The sequence below is a fragment of the Musca autumnalis genome, unplaced genomic scaffold, assembly GCF_047663935.1.
Source record: "Musca autumnalis isolate F117 unplaced genomic scaffold, ASM4766393v1 scaffold_1, whole genome shotgun sequence".
Lineage (NCBI taxonomy): Eukaryota > Metazoa > Arthropoda > Insecta > Diptera > Muscidae > Musca > Musca autumnalis.
The window spans coordinates 235,392,464-235,405,504 of NW_027411644.1; the positions used below are offsets into that span (position 1 = coordinate 235,392,464).

The following is a 13,041-nucleotide window of genomic DNA, read 5'->3' on the forward strand; positions in this document are numbered from 1 at the left end:
CTGAAAATCTCAGAATACCCTATACCAGAAAGAATCGTTATATGGGGATTATCTATGTCAAAACTTGGTTAATTTTTGTGGTTTCAATGATTTTCATAAATGCGTTCACTGTGGTATTGTGCCCACATAAACTGTATGGTGGTTCTATTAGTCGCAAATTTTGATAAGATTTTAAGATCAAAATAAAATGTTTAGCATAACCAGAGCTCCGAAATGCCCGTTCGAATTCGAGTAGTGAATGAAACTCGCTCGAATTCGTTCGGGAGTAGATAAAAAAACGAATATTCTCCATTTTCTATATTTGCTTACTTAGCTGGCCCATTACAGAACATTTGTTCCATAGGCCGAACTAAGAAACGATCTTCACTTCTTTCTGTTTATTGTTCGCTTTCTGGAATACCGCGTTTTTTATCTCTGCATACACTTGTTTGCGCCATATATTCCTTGGTCTGCCAATTCTGGTGCACCGCCAAGCGGCCCGTATTTAAACGCCTTTTTAGCGGGTTCATCATCGCTCATTCTTATGATATGGCCTAGTCAACGCAATTGCTGCATCTCGATACGTTTAACTATATTGACGTCGTTGTATAACAGATACAGCTCGTGGTTCATGCGACGTCGATATTCACCGTCAACGCAGATTGGTCCGTAGATCTTTCGAAGAATTTTTCTCTCAAACACACCAAGCACTGCCATGTCTGCTTGCGCAAGTACCCAGGCTTCGGATCCATACATCAGCACGGGTAGTATCTGTGTTTTGTAGAGCGTTATTTTTGTTTGACGAGATGTGGCTTTGTTTTTGAAGTGCTTACTTAAGCCAAAGTAGCATCTGTTGGCCCATACAATTCTTCTTTTTATTTCACAACTGATGTCGTTTGTTGTGTTTACGGCAGTGCTGAGATAGACGAAGTCTTTTATCACCTCAAAATTATAGGAAGCAACTTCAACACCATCAACTTGGTCTTCCCGCTGTTTACCGCCAGACCCACTTTAGCAGAAGACTTTTAAACGCAGCGGGCTGTTGAAGGCTGCTTTATATTCGACAAAAAGGTGGTAGGTGTCGATTTGCATCTCTTGGGTCTTTTCCAGGATTTGCCGCAGGGTAAATATCTGGTCAATGGTGGACTTGCCAGGTCTAAAGCCGCATTGATATGACCCAATTATCTCGTTGAACATAGGCTTTAGTCGTTCGCACAATATCCCTGACACGTTCTTGTAGGCAATAGGGAGTAGACTTATGCCCCTATAGTTATAGCATACAGTCTTATCTCCTTTCTTGTGGACGGAACACAGGATACTCAGATTCCAATCGTCGGGTACTCATTCTTCCTGCCAGATGGTGCTAACTAGCTTTTGAACAGCTCGGCTGGTAAGCCATCGGCTCCTGCTGCTTTATTATTCCTCAGCCGGTTAATTGCTGTTTTTACCTCATCTTGGCCGGGCGGTATACATTCAATACCATCGTCTGGGATTTGATCTGTGGTATCTTCTTCGCTGCTATTGGATACCGACAGGTTTGAAAAATGTTTTTTCCATATCCTGAGCACACTATCTGTATCAGCTACCAAATTACCTTGCTGGTTTCTACAGGAGGATGTGCCTGTACCAAAGCCATTAGTTTGATGCTTCACTCTTTGATAGAATTTTCGGACTTCATTCTAGCTCCTGTACATCTCGATTTGTTCACACTCCCGCTTTTCGATCTCTCTCTTTTTCCTGCGAAAAGACGTTTCTCCTCTCTCCTTTTCTCCCGATACCTCCCTCGTGCGCTACGCGTTGCTACGGATTGTAAAGTAGCCATATATGCCGCATTTTTCTCTTCGGTAGCAGCACGACACTCCTGATCATACCATGGATTCCTTGGTGGAGTTCTCTGGTATCCAAGTATGGATTTTGCGGCTGTTTGCATGGAGTGGGCAATGCTTTGCCATTGCGCTGATATGTTATCGGGATGAGGAGTGCTTTGATTAAGAAATTGGGCTAGTTGAGTAGAATATGCTGTGGCTACGTGTAACCGGGTGAGTACCTTTGCTGCAACAAGGTACACGCAGAGAAAAAAATATGTTTGATCCAACAATATTCCAAGAGCAAAATATGTATTGTTAACATATTGTTGGATTCCTCATGTAGTATTGTAAATCCAAAAATAGTTTGTGTCAACTGAACAATATTTCTCTCTTTTCTTCGAAAATTTGTTTCTCTTCTCTCGCTATTCGATGCCGTGTTGAAAAAACAATTTTGGTGAGTTGTGGTGTGTTTGTATGACATGCTGCCTTTACCTTTGTTTTTGTGTGTATGTACTTGTGAGACTCTTGTTTTTATTTGTTTCTGTTTTGTTTCATTCTTCTTTCCTTTTCATGTTTGTTATGGTGTTTAATTATTCCTTATGTTGTGGTGGGTTCTTGTGGCTTTTTGTTTGTCTTTGTTGTCAGCCAATGCAGCAAACCATGTATTGTGTTCATCAATGACTGCAATATTATTCGCGACATTTATATCCAAGTTATGCGAAAAGTGTATATGAGAAGTATATGCACTCAAATCAAAAATTTCTGGGCTGGTTTTCTGTATTGACAATACTTTTTGTAAACAAAATTAGATTATGATAGTTCCTACAATCGGTATTGTTAACGATTTTAACAATATTGCGGAAATTCGAAAGTTGTTTTTGTTTTCTATGTTTGGAACAAAAGATGGTATTTTTGGATTTGGATTACAATGTTTGAACAAAACAAATACATTTTTGGAACCAAAACATATATTTTTGTTCCAACAAAAGCGAAAAATATTTTTTCTCTGCGTGTAGTGGTTCGAGTCTATGTTTGCTCCTAGAAACGAACGCATATCAAACACGCTCGATGAATGTCTTCCATCTATCACAACGTGATCAATTTGATTTCTTGTTTTCTGATCTGGAGACAGCCAGGTGCCCTTATGGATGTCGAGATGTTTAAATCTGGTGCTGCTAACTACCATATTTTTGCCGCTGCGAAGTCTATCAGCCTCATAGAATTGTCAGATGTTTCATTGTTGAGACTGAATTTACCGACTTTTGGTATTAAAATCGGTTAGAATAATTTTAATGTCATGGGCAGGACAACGGACATATGTATGTTTCTTCTAAGCGCTCGTAAAATATATCTTTGGTCAGTTTGTCCTTGTCTTCAGTAGCAGCATGAGCGCAAATAAAGCTGATGTTGAAGAATTTTCCTTTTATTCGAATTGTTGCAAGTCTTTACTTCACTGGTGTAAAGCTGGAGACCAGGTGTTTTAACCTCCGACCAACTACAAATCCGCAACCAAACTCATGCTTTTTTTCATGGCAGTTATAATACAGTGCGTCACCTTTAGGTGTTGTTGTGACGCCTTTCGCAATACATCGTATTTCCTGTATGGCAGTAATGTCGGCTTTGTACTTTTCAAGTAGGTCTGCCAATGCGTAAACTGCACCTTCTCTATAAAGAGTGAGAACATTCCAGGTGCAGATACAACGTTTGCGGGGGTCGTCAATTTTAGAGGGATTTGTTTTTCTTTTCTTTTGTTTTTTTTTCATAGTAGGCTGCTCTTTTTTATGGGAGGGTTACTAACCCGACGCCCAAACCCAAGTTTTTAACGTTCTTATGGGTGAACGCGCGGCACATTTTATCTCTCTACCTCTAACGGATGTTAAAGGCAGCTACCCCATGTCACATCACGGGGAGGTCAGTGTCCACTTGATAAATCCTGGACTTTGCCATGTTAAAGGTCAGGACCGTTCCTTGGTATCTCCCATCCCCTACGTCACCCATTTTCTATGGCAATCGAAAAAGACTGAATATTCTATGCTCTAGTGGGAGTAAAATCCGCTTGAAATCAAGTAGTAGTATAAACATTTACTCCAGGGGTGCTCAGAATAGTTCGTGTATTAGTAGTGGTAAGACACTCTCCCCATTACTAAGCAATGGCAAATGAGAAATAAAGAGAGAATACGTGTGGTTTGTTTTAACGCTACCGTAAGGAAGTGATCACCAATGACTTACTCTATTTCAGCGGTCATCAACTTGCACTTGCTGAGAGCAAAAGAGTGTAAATTTCAGTGTAAATTGCTTGAAATTTACGCTCTTTCGCTCTCAGCAAGTGCACGTTGATGACCGCTGAAATAGAGTAAGTCATTGGTGATCACTTCCTTACGGTAGCGTTAAAACAAACCACACGTATTCTCTCGCGCACGTTGCCGACCGCTGCTCTATTTCAAACATTTTAGCTCCCACTCTTATTTTTCAACAAGAAGAACTGGCGAGCGCTGCCACATAACACAAAAGCGAGAAGATAAAGCTTCTTGTTAAACTCGCACTCTTCGAGTAAAATCGAGCACAGAGCTTACAAAGTACCAGAGAGTGGATTGTGTGCAACCGTGGTGCAAAAGTAAACACACCGACTTTGCACACTGAATACCCCTCACTGTAATGTTGAAGACATTTCAGCCATGTAAAATTTCAGTCTTAAGACACGTCTTTCGGACTCGGTGATAAACAGTAGGTTCTATATCATTGAGAGAAGTTCCCTAGTCCCTTCTGTGATGTTTGTGGAGCAATCATTATTAGTATAGTTTTCTACTGGACTTCTTTCTCATCAGCACCATAATTCAGCGACTACCATACAAATACCATCGACCCAATGGTATCGCTCAAACTACTGTTCCCATGGTTTCTATTTGGGCATTTCCCTAAAAATATGGAAAACCCATGAAGGGCCATATAATTATCTTTGTCTTAACTTCTTTTTCGTTTCTTAGCTTTAGTTCCAGGTTTCATGCCTCCCTTGGTTTCCATTCTTTCAGCCGTCTTTGATTCTTTATCAGCCCTATTCTCTTCTGATTTTTCATTTTTGACTTCGGACACCCTAGTCTTAGGCGCTTTTGCCTTAACTTACCTCTTGTCGGGTTGGTTTCTCCTCTTTCAACTTCTCAGGCTTGACTTCCGTAACATCCGGTTTAAAGATTTCTGTTTTAATTTAAATTATGAAGTTAGCTTTCCTCATTGGCCCCTCCTGCCTTATTAATCATATTCCTCGAACCGATCTGCCCTTAATTGCTCTTAGGATAACTTCACGGAGTGTTCAGTGTTCACTACCAATAAAGGAGGTACTTAGGTACACTCTAAACTTTTTGCAACAAGATGCGCAATTTTAAACATTTTTGTTGAAATACGATTCTTACGCACAAGTGTGCTGAAATTGTGAACCTATGTATCTAAAGTGAATAAATTTCCAACAATAAATGCCTAAATTTGAAACATTTTATGAGTAAACATCGTATTTCAACAAAAATGTTTAAAATTGCGCAACTTTGTGTCGCATTGTTGAGATATATTTAAACTTAAGATCCATCTGTTGATCAAACCTTCCTAATTTGTACAACATTTTATATCCTCAGCCCTATAGCTTTGATTGTGTCCTGGTTTCGCAAGATAACTCTCGAACGGCGTAACCGATTTGATACAAATTTTGTATATCTTAATATTTCTTCCAAATTTACCATTGTGATTTTTTTCATGACAAGTCCATACTTTTAGACAATAGTTAAAAAATCCTGTGGAGACCAACTAAAATTGCTGGTTATCACGATAACGTTAAAAAAACTCCTAAAATAAGATCTAGTTTTAAGATGGTGTTAGACAGTCCATTCCTGACTGTACCTCCTCCGCGTGTTGAAATGTTAATAGCAATTTTGACAGTTTTCTCTTTTACCATTTTTACCATTAAAAAAGTAAAGGAACAAAGCTAACATTATCATTTATTCTAGGAGAATCTACTCTTTCATACACCTCTTGATATGAAGCAATGGTGAACAAAAGAGTTCTCTAGCGTCGATTACTCTTAATCTCAGCCATAATTGACTCAAGTACAATCAAAAATATACACATTGTTGTATAAACATTTTTAAACAATATGGAACGTTTACTATTTTAGAATACAGTTAAAGTTTTAAAACATAAAAAAGTTAAGAAAAGCCAACAAAAATGCAGTGTGAAATATTTAAGAGAAAATGTGCCCGATTCTCTCTGTGCATCGCTGATATAAAGTTTTTCGATAATGGCCAAAATTTTCTCCCAATATATGGATTACTTTTTTGGGTAGACTTGGTTGATTGGGTCTGTCATTGGAATAATTAGGCCCACAAACGCCTAAAAATTTAGCCTGGAAACTTCCAAAATTTCTTTTGACACCTTTACAATACACCCTCTCACCTCCCCCCTCTTTGCTTCTCTTAATAGTGTCTAAATATTTTCTAAATTTAAATGGGTATAATATTAAAAAATAAACATAATGCAATGCCCAATCCACATGCAGTGCCGTCATTTCAAACACACTCATAAAACGCTTAACCTTTGCGGGGGTAAATAAACCACAAAAAGTAAAACTTTCTTGAATTCTTTTTACATTTAAATTTATGTTTAGTTTTTGGGGGAAAATGAATTCATTTGTTAAGTGGAGGGAGGATGATGAGTGAGTGTGTGTTTGTGTGGGGAGGTGAAAAACTAAAACGCATAATTTGTATTTTCACATCGTTTATGCTGTCACATTCGCCGGGGGCGTGTGAACGACATTTTTCATTAGTGATTTGTTTTTGCGTGGTAAGTCTAATTACGTATCGATTTAAATTTAGAACCAACGACTAATTCATCTTTTTTCGGAAAATCTCTGCCATCTATTGTTGATGTGGGTGTTGTTGTTATTGTTATTATCTACGACAATTTTCCTGTGGTCATTACACCTTTTGTGTTATTAGACGACCGGTAATCTTGTCTATGTGAATGATTTCCTGGCAATCACCACAAATCGCTCAAAATAATGCTGATTTATTCCAAAACAAACGCACAATCACACACCTACATTGATCATAATTATCCATGGCTAATCATCTCCACCATTGAATCTGAAAAAAACAACAACAAATTAAGGAAAAGAAAAATGATGGCATGGCTTCGAACGTTTTTATGACTTTTTTTTTGCCTCAAGAATAAATTCTCAAGAAATCGATGAATTGCAGTCAGTGAAAATGAAATGAAATCCCCCCCTTTATTCGTCACACTTCTACTGCTCTCACCACAATGTTTATGATTTTTCTTGTGTTTTATTTGAATTGTTATTGTTTATTTATTCCATGCAAGAATACATTGGACAATGTGGATTTGTGTTTTGGTCTTTCTTGGTATTTTTCATCAGTGAAGTGTTTTTTGTTCTTTTCTTTTGAAACAATGGCATTGCCTGTCGAATGGTTTAATGACTTTTATTTTAATACCAGACATCGGACATTTTATACCTCCCACCCACCTCTTGTCAGCGATAATTTGTTTAAAGAAGAAAAATTATATTCCTTATTTGGTTCTAATATATTGGATTTTGTTTTTTGGTGGATGGGATTATGACCTGTAGAATGTTCTTAATTTATGGAATAAAATTGAAGGATCCATAAATTAATCAAAAGAATTATATGTCAATCCTCTGCCTATGACTGCACAAAACAACAATAAGAGAAGTGTAACAACAACAACAGTAGCTCTGTTCCTTTATTTTTTTATTGGTAAAAGTGGTAAAGGAGAAAACCATGGTAGAACAAATATAAGGTAAAGTAAATACTACAACTAATACAAGTCAACAACAACCACATAGAAATTTGTTTTTGTTTGTAACGCTAGTGTCAAAGGTGATTGTAAACAAAATTAGGAAATGTCTATAAATTATTTGAATTTAAAAAACTAATAATTTTTCACATTTGATTGAATATTTTGGAAAACATGAATGAAAGTTCGTTACATTTTCAATTTAGATGTTTCCACATCATTTCACTAAATGCATAATTTCTCGCTGAAAGTAGAATTCTAGCAAAAATGTTTGGGGTCGCTCGAAATTCATTGAAAAAGGAGAAGCTGGTTCAATCTTTTGTTTTTGAAATCAAAGAAACAATGTTTATTAGGCCTTTATTTTTTCAAATTTAACAAAATACCTCACATATTAACAAACGCTGTACCGCCGGACTTGGAGTTCGGACTTGGAGTAAGTTACATATCATTGATATGAAGAAGTCTTTGTGCGAAATAGTTTTATTCTGAAAGATATATTTTTTCCTTAAAAAATATATATCCCTAATGTACATCGAAATAAAAATAAATACATATATAAAAAGTCGTATGGAATTTGACACTAACGTTACAACCCAGTTCAGTCAGCTGTGTATTGCTGTTACCTTTTATTGTTCTACCCTGGGAGAAAACTGTCAAAATTGCTCTCTCATGATGGGCGTTTGAACCGACAAAAATGTTGGTTTGGATTAAAGATCAAAAATTTTGCGGAGGAGATACTAAAGGGCATGGATCGACATTGACCGTTATGGAAGTGGATCTCCAGCCACTACTTATGGTGCCATAGGGGGTTTTTCTTCTACGGGCTATTTGCGCAAAAAGTATGGACTTGCCCCTAAAAAAACTTTTACCATCGTAATTGAGGCAGCGAATGCAAGCTGTTTCAACAAAAATCAAAGTGATTCGAGAGCAGGTCTTAAAGTGAACTTATCCGAAATTTTGTGTGGGAGGTACCGTATGGAGTGGACCAATATATTCCATATTTGAACCTGATCTATACCTGGTAGATATATTAGGATGTGTAAAGTATAGACCAATTCGGCCACTCCCTTCAAGAGTTACCTACGAACAATTTTTCCGAACATTTTTGAACTTTTGTGGGGCAGGTACCTGAAAGAGTGGACCGATATGGCTTATCTTCAAACTTAAACTATGTTTGGACAAAATATTACTAAGGCCAAAGTTTGGACCGAATCGGCAGATCCGTTCGAGAGTTATCTTGCGCTCCAACCACCTCACTCGGTGTCATAGGGGTTTTTTGCAACTATCAGGCTATTTTCTCGGGAAGTATGGATTTGCCCCTGATGAAACTTGTACCGTCGTATGTAGGGCAGTGAATACAAGTTGCTAAAATAAAAACCAAAGCGATTCGAGAGATGGCCCTAAACTGAACTTTTCCGAAATTTTGTGTGGGAGGTACCCGAAGGAGTGGACCGATTGAGTCCATATTGAAACCTTATTTAAGTCTGGTACAAATTTCATGATGGGCAAAGTATGGACCAAATCGGTTACTCCCTTCAAGAGTTATCGTGTACACAAATTTTCCGAACATTTTCGAAATTTTGTAGGGGAGGTACCGGAAGGATTGGACCGATATAGCCCATCTTCGAACTTAAACTAAGTTTGGGTAAAATATTACGAAAGCCAATTTGAACCAATGTGTAAAGTATAGACCAATTCGGCCACTCCCTTCAAGAGTTACCTACGAACAATTTTTCCGAACATTTTTGAACTTTTGTGGGGCAGGTACCTGAAAGAGTGGACCGATATGGCTTATCTTCAAACTTAAACTATGTTTGGACAAAATATTACTAAGGCCAAAGTTTGGACCGAATCGGCAGATCCGTTCGAGAGTTATCTTGCGCTCCAACCACCTCACTCGGTGTCATAGGGGTTTTTTGCAACTATCAGGCTATTTTCTCGGGAAGTATGGATTTGCCCCTGATGAAACTTGTACCGTCGTATGTAGGGCAGTGAATACAAGTTGCTAAAATAAAAACCAAAGCGATTCGAGAGATGGCCCTAAACTGAACTTTTCCGAAATTTTGTGTGGGAGGTACCCGAAGGAGTGGACCGATTGAGTCCATATTGAAACCTTATTTAAGTCTGGTACAAATTTCATGATGGGCAAAGTATGGACCAAATCGGTTACTCCCTTCAAGAGTTATCGTGTACACAAATTTTCCGAACATTTTCGAAATTTTGTAGGGGAGGTACCGGAAGGATTGGACCGATATAGCCCATCTTCGAACTTAAACTAAGTTTGGGTAAAATATTACGAAAGCCAATTTGAACCAATGTGTAAAGTATAGACCAATTCGGCCACTCCCTTCAAGAGTTACCTACGAACAATTTTTCCGAACATTTTTGAACTTTTGTGGGGCAGGTACCTGAAAGAGTGGACCGATATGGCTTATCTTCAAACTTAAACTATGTTTGGACAAAATATTACTAAGGCCAAAGTTTGGACCGAATCGGCAGATCCGTTCGAGACTTATCTTGCGCTCCAACCACCTCACTCGGTGTCATAGGGGTTTTTTGCAACTATCAGGCTATTTTCTCGGGAAGTATGGATTTGCCCCTGATGAAACTTGTACCGTCGTATGTAGGGCAGTGAATACAAGTTGCTAAAATAAAAACCAAAGCGATTCGAGAGATGGCCCTAAACTGAACTTTTCCGAAATTTTGTGTGGGAGGTACCCGAAGGAGTGGACCGATTGAGTCCATATTGAAACCTTATTTAAGTCTGGTACAAATTTCATGATGGGCAAAGTATGGACCAAATCGGTTACTCCCTTCAAGAGTTATCGTGTACACAAATTTTCCGAACATTTTCGAAATTTTGTAGGGGAGGTACCGGAAGGATTGGACCGATATAGCCCATCTTCGAACTTAAACTAAGTTCGGGTAAAATATTACGAAAGCCAATTTGAACCGAATCGGTTTATCCGTTCGAGAGTTATCGTGCACTCCAACCAGCCAGACAGACAGACGGACGGACATTGCTCAATCGACTCCAAACTGTCTGAAACACATTTCGTCCAAACATACTTGAGGTCTAAAACCATTATTTCACTGTTTTTAATTTTGTTTTGTCAGCGTTCGCGTTTTTATTTTGTTTTTGTTAATTGTTTTCATCATTGCCAAATAACCGTCAAACAAATGTCGAAAAAATCAGTTCCGCCATTTTTTACCCGAAGAAATTTGTCTGGTAGCCTGTGGTAGAAGAGAAAGCCATTTTTGTTCTCTCTCTCTCTCCCTCTCTCTCTGAAAAATTGCTACCATTTTTATCACTTTTTAGGATTAAGGAACGCATTGAAACTTAAAAATTGTAAGAAATGATAAAAATGGTTACCTCAGGCAAGTAAAGGAACACAACTAGTGTTAGAAGAAATAGCATTTTTGTAGGTGACAAAATATGTTTGGATGTCTCCAGCGTAAAGTTTAAGGCATTTGTGGGTAGGTACCATAAACATAAAATTTCAACACCATCGCAAAAAGTAGAGTTGGGCAATCTACATAGTTCCTGGAGCGGATCGATCTTTCTAGTTAATTTTGCCAAAAGGAACTAGTTCCTTAATATAGTTATATAGTTCCAAATAGTTCCGAGACCGATCTAGTTCAATGAATCTTTACCTTTCGTCGTTTTTTTTTTTTTTTTTTGTTTTTGTTTCTTTCGTTCCAAATAGTTCCGAGAGTAAAGTAGTTTAACGAATCTTTCTTTTTGTTTTGGTAAAAATTTCAAAACGATCCTCAGACGGCCCTTAAACTACACTTAAGCGGAAATTTTGAACTTTTGTAAAGGTATGTATGAGGGTGGTAAGGCGCTTTAGGAATTTTTAAGACATGTTCAGAGGTACAAAGTTTCTGCCAATTCGGATACTTCAATACGTAAGTTATAGTGTCTATCCGTTGTTGCTGTTGCAACGCAAATTCTGGAACCTGTTAAAGGGAGAGAGTTGAGTGAGTCTCAGTCCACATTTAGGGAATGTGTTGTTGTTGTCCAGATTCAAATATTCTGCAACCTATACTGGTTGGGTCCATAAAGAATCGGGAGACTGGTAACTGAGTTTGGCTGGGTACTTAAACAAATGCAGCGTGTCGTGAAACACCAATCCACATGGAGGGCAGGGTATCAATTCGAACCCATTACGAATTGAGGCGGCTCCATCGACCGGATCTAAAGTCGGCTAAAATCGCTCGTGTTTGCCTTAGCAGCTCTCGCTTTTCTGTTGCGATGGATGGGGTGTGATCTCCGGCACTTGCCTTTGAAATGCCATCCAAGCAGGTGCAGCATCGATAATATCTTGTTGTGCAGATGCGTTGGTAAAATCTTCGCCTCCTCATGAATATGGTCCCTTGGTGCCATGAAGAGGCACCCTGTTGCAGGCCTCATGGCACAGTTTTAAACATTCTTCCACTAAATATCGCTAACATTTAATATCACATTTGTGTCACATAGCTTTCCATACACCAGCCTATTGCTTTTTAAATACTCAACAATTTCAGCACCCGTATTGCTGCAGGCCACCATCTTGAGGACCTTTTACCTACTTCCGAAGTAGCAGTGGGTTGCGCGAAAGAGTGAAACATGCTATCGATCTCTACACTCAATATCTTGACGTAGTTAATGGTTGGAATCCGGACCTTCAACCAATAAGTTCATTTTTGCTGTCCAGGTGTGGATTTAGCTCCGAATATGTTCGTATTCCTCAGATGGAAAAACTGCACAAAATCAGTTATGTACATAAATATTTAACCCTATCACATACGTCATAGAACCCGACGCCAAGATCGTACAATCATTCGCATACATTACGTTGTATACAACGGAGGGTGTGGAATTTTAGAAAGGTAGAAGTTAAATAGTTCCGGAGATATTAACACACCTTGGTGAACTCCATGCTTCAATCTACGGGTCTTCGACTTCCCATTTCTGAAGTCCAAATATATAGTTTATTATCAAACGTTTCAAACACGGTTGGAGGGTAGTTCTTCATGTCCTTGAACAGCGTAGCATGATTGACAGTATCGAAGTCCTTCGATGAGTCAAGTGTCACCATAACTGTTCGGTCGCACGGCCTGTTTTGGGTCAGTCACCGACTGATATCCACACATATGACGTGTAATGCTGTTCTAATACTGTACATTTTCCGTCATCCCGCCAACTTTCCAAGCTTCTGATAATCTTTCTCATTTTGGTACTTATCTCAAAAATAAGTGAGTGAAATGAAAACCCGCTTATCTTCATATATTTTTGAAATCTTCATAGATTTCAACAAATTATGTGATGGCGAAAAATACCTCTGATATAATGTTATCATGCTACAATGTTCCACACGTGTTTTGCAAAAAAAGTCAAGTGCCGAAGTCTATCAAACAGTAGCCTACGCCCACTTTTTCGTACCTGAATTACTTGATA

The 13,041-nt window shown here is 38.4% G+C and overlaps 1 protein-coding gene across 2 annotated transcripts in view; it reads left to right on the forward strand.

The window, feature by feature from the left end:
* The window catches only part of Phyhd1 (Phytanoyl-CoA dioxygenase domain containing 1), a 32,761-nt gene that overhangs the window by 1,431 nt on the left and 18,289 nt on the right, over positions 1-13,041 (forward strand). The window contains exon 1 of one of the 2 annotated variants that reach the window (XM_073960522.1): positions 11,293-11,423. The exons of the other annotated variant lie outside the window; for it this stretch is intronic. The gene's annotated coding sequence lies outside the window, so the exon portion shown is untranslated. Of the gene's footprint in view, positions 1-11,292; positions 11,424-13,041 lie in introns of those variants that run through there. 2 annotated transcript variants of the gene reach the window in all.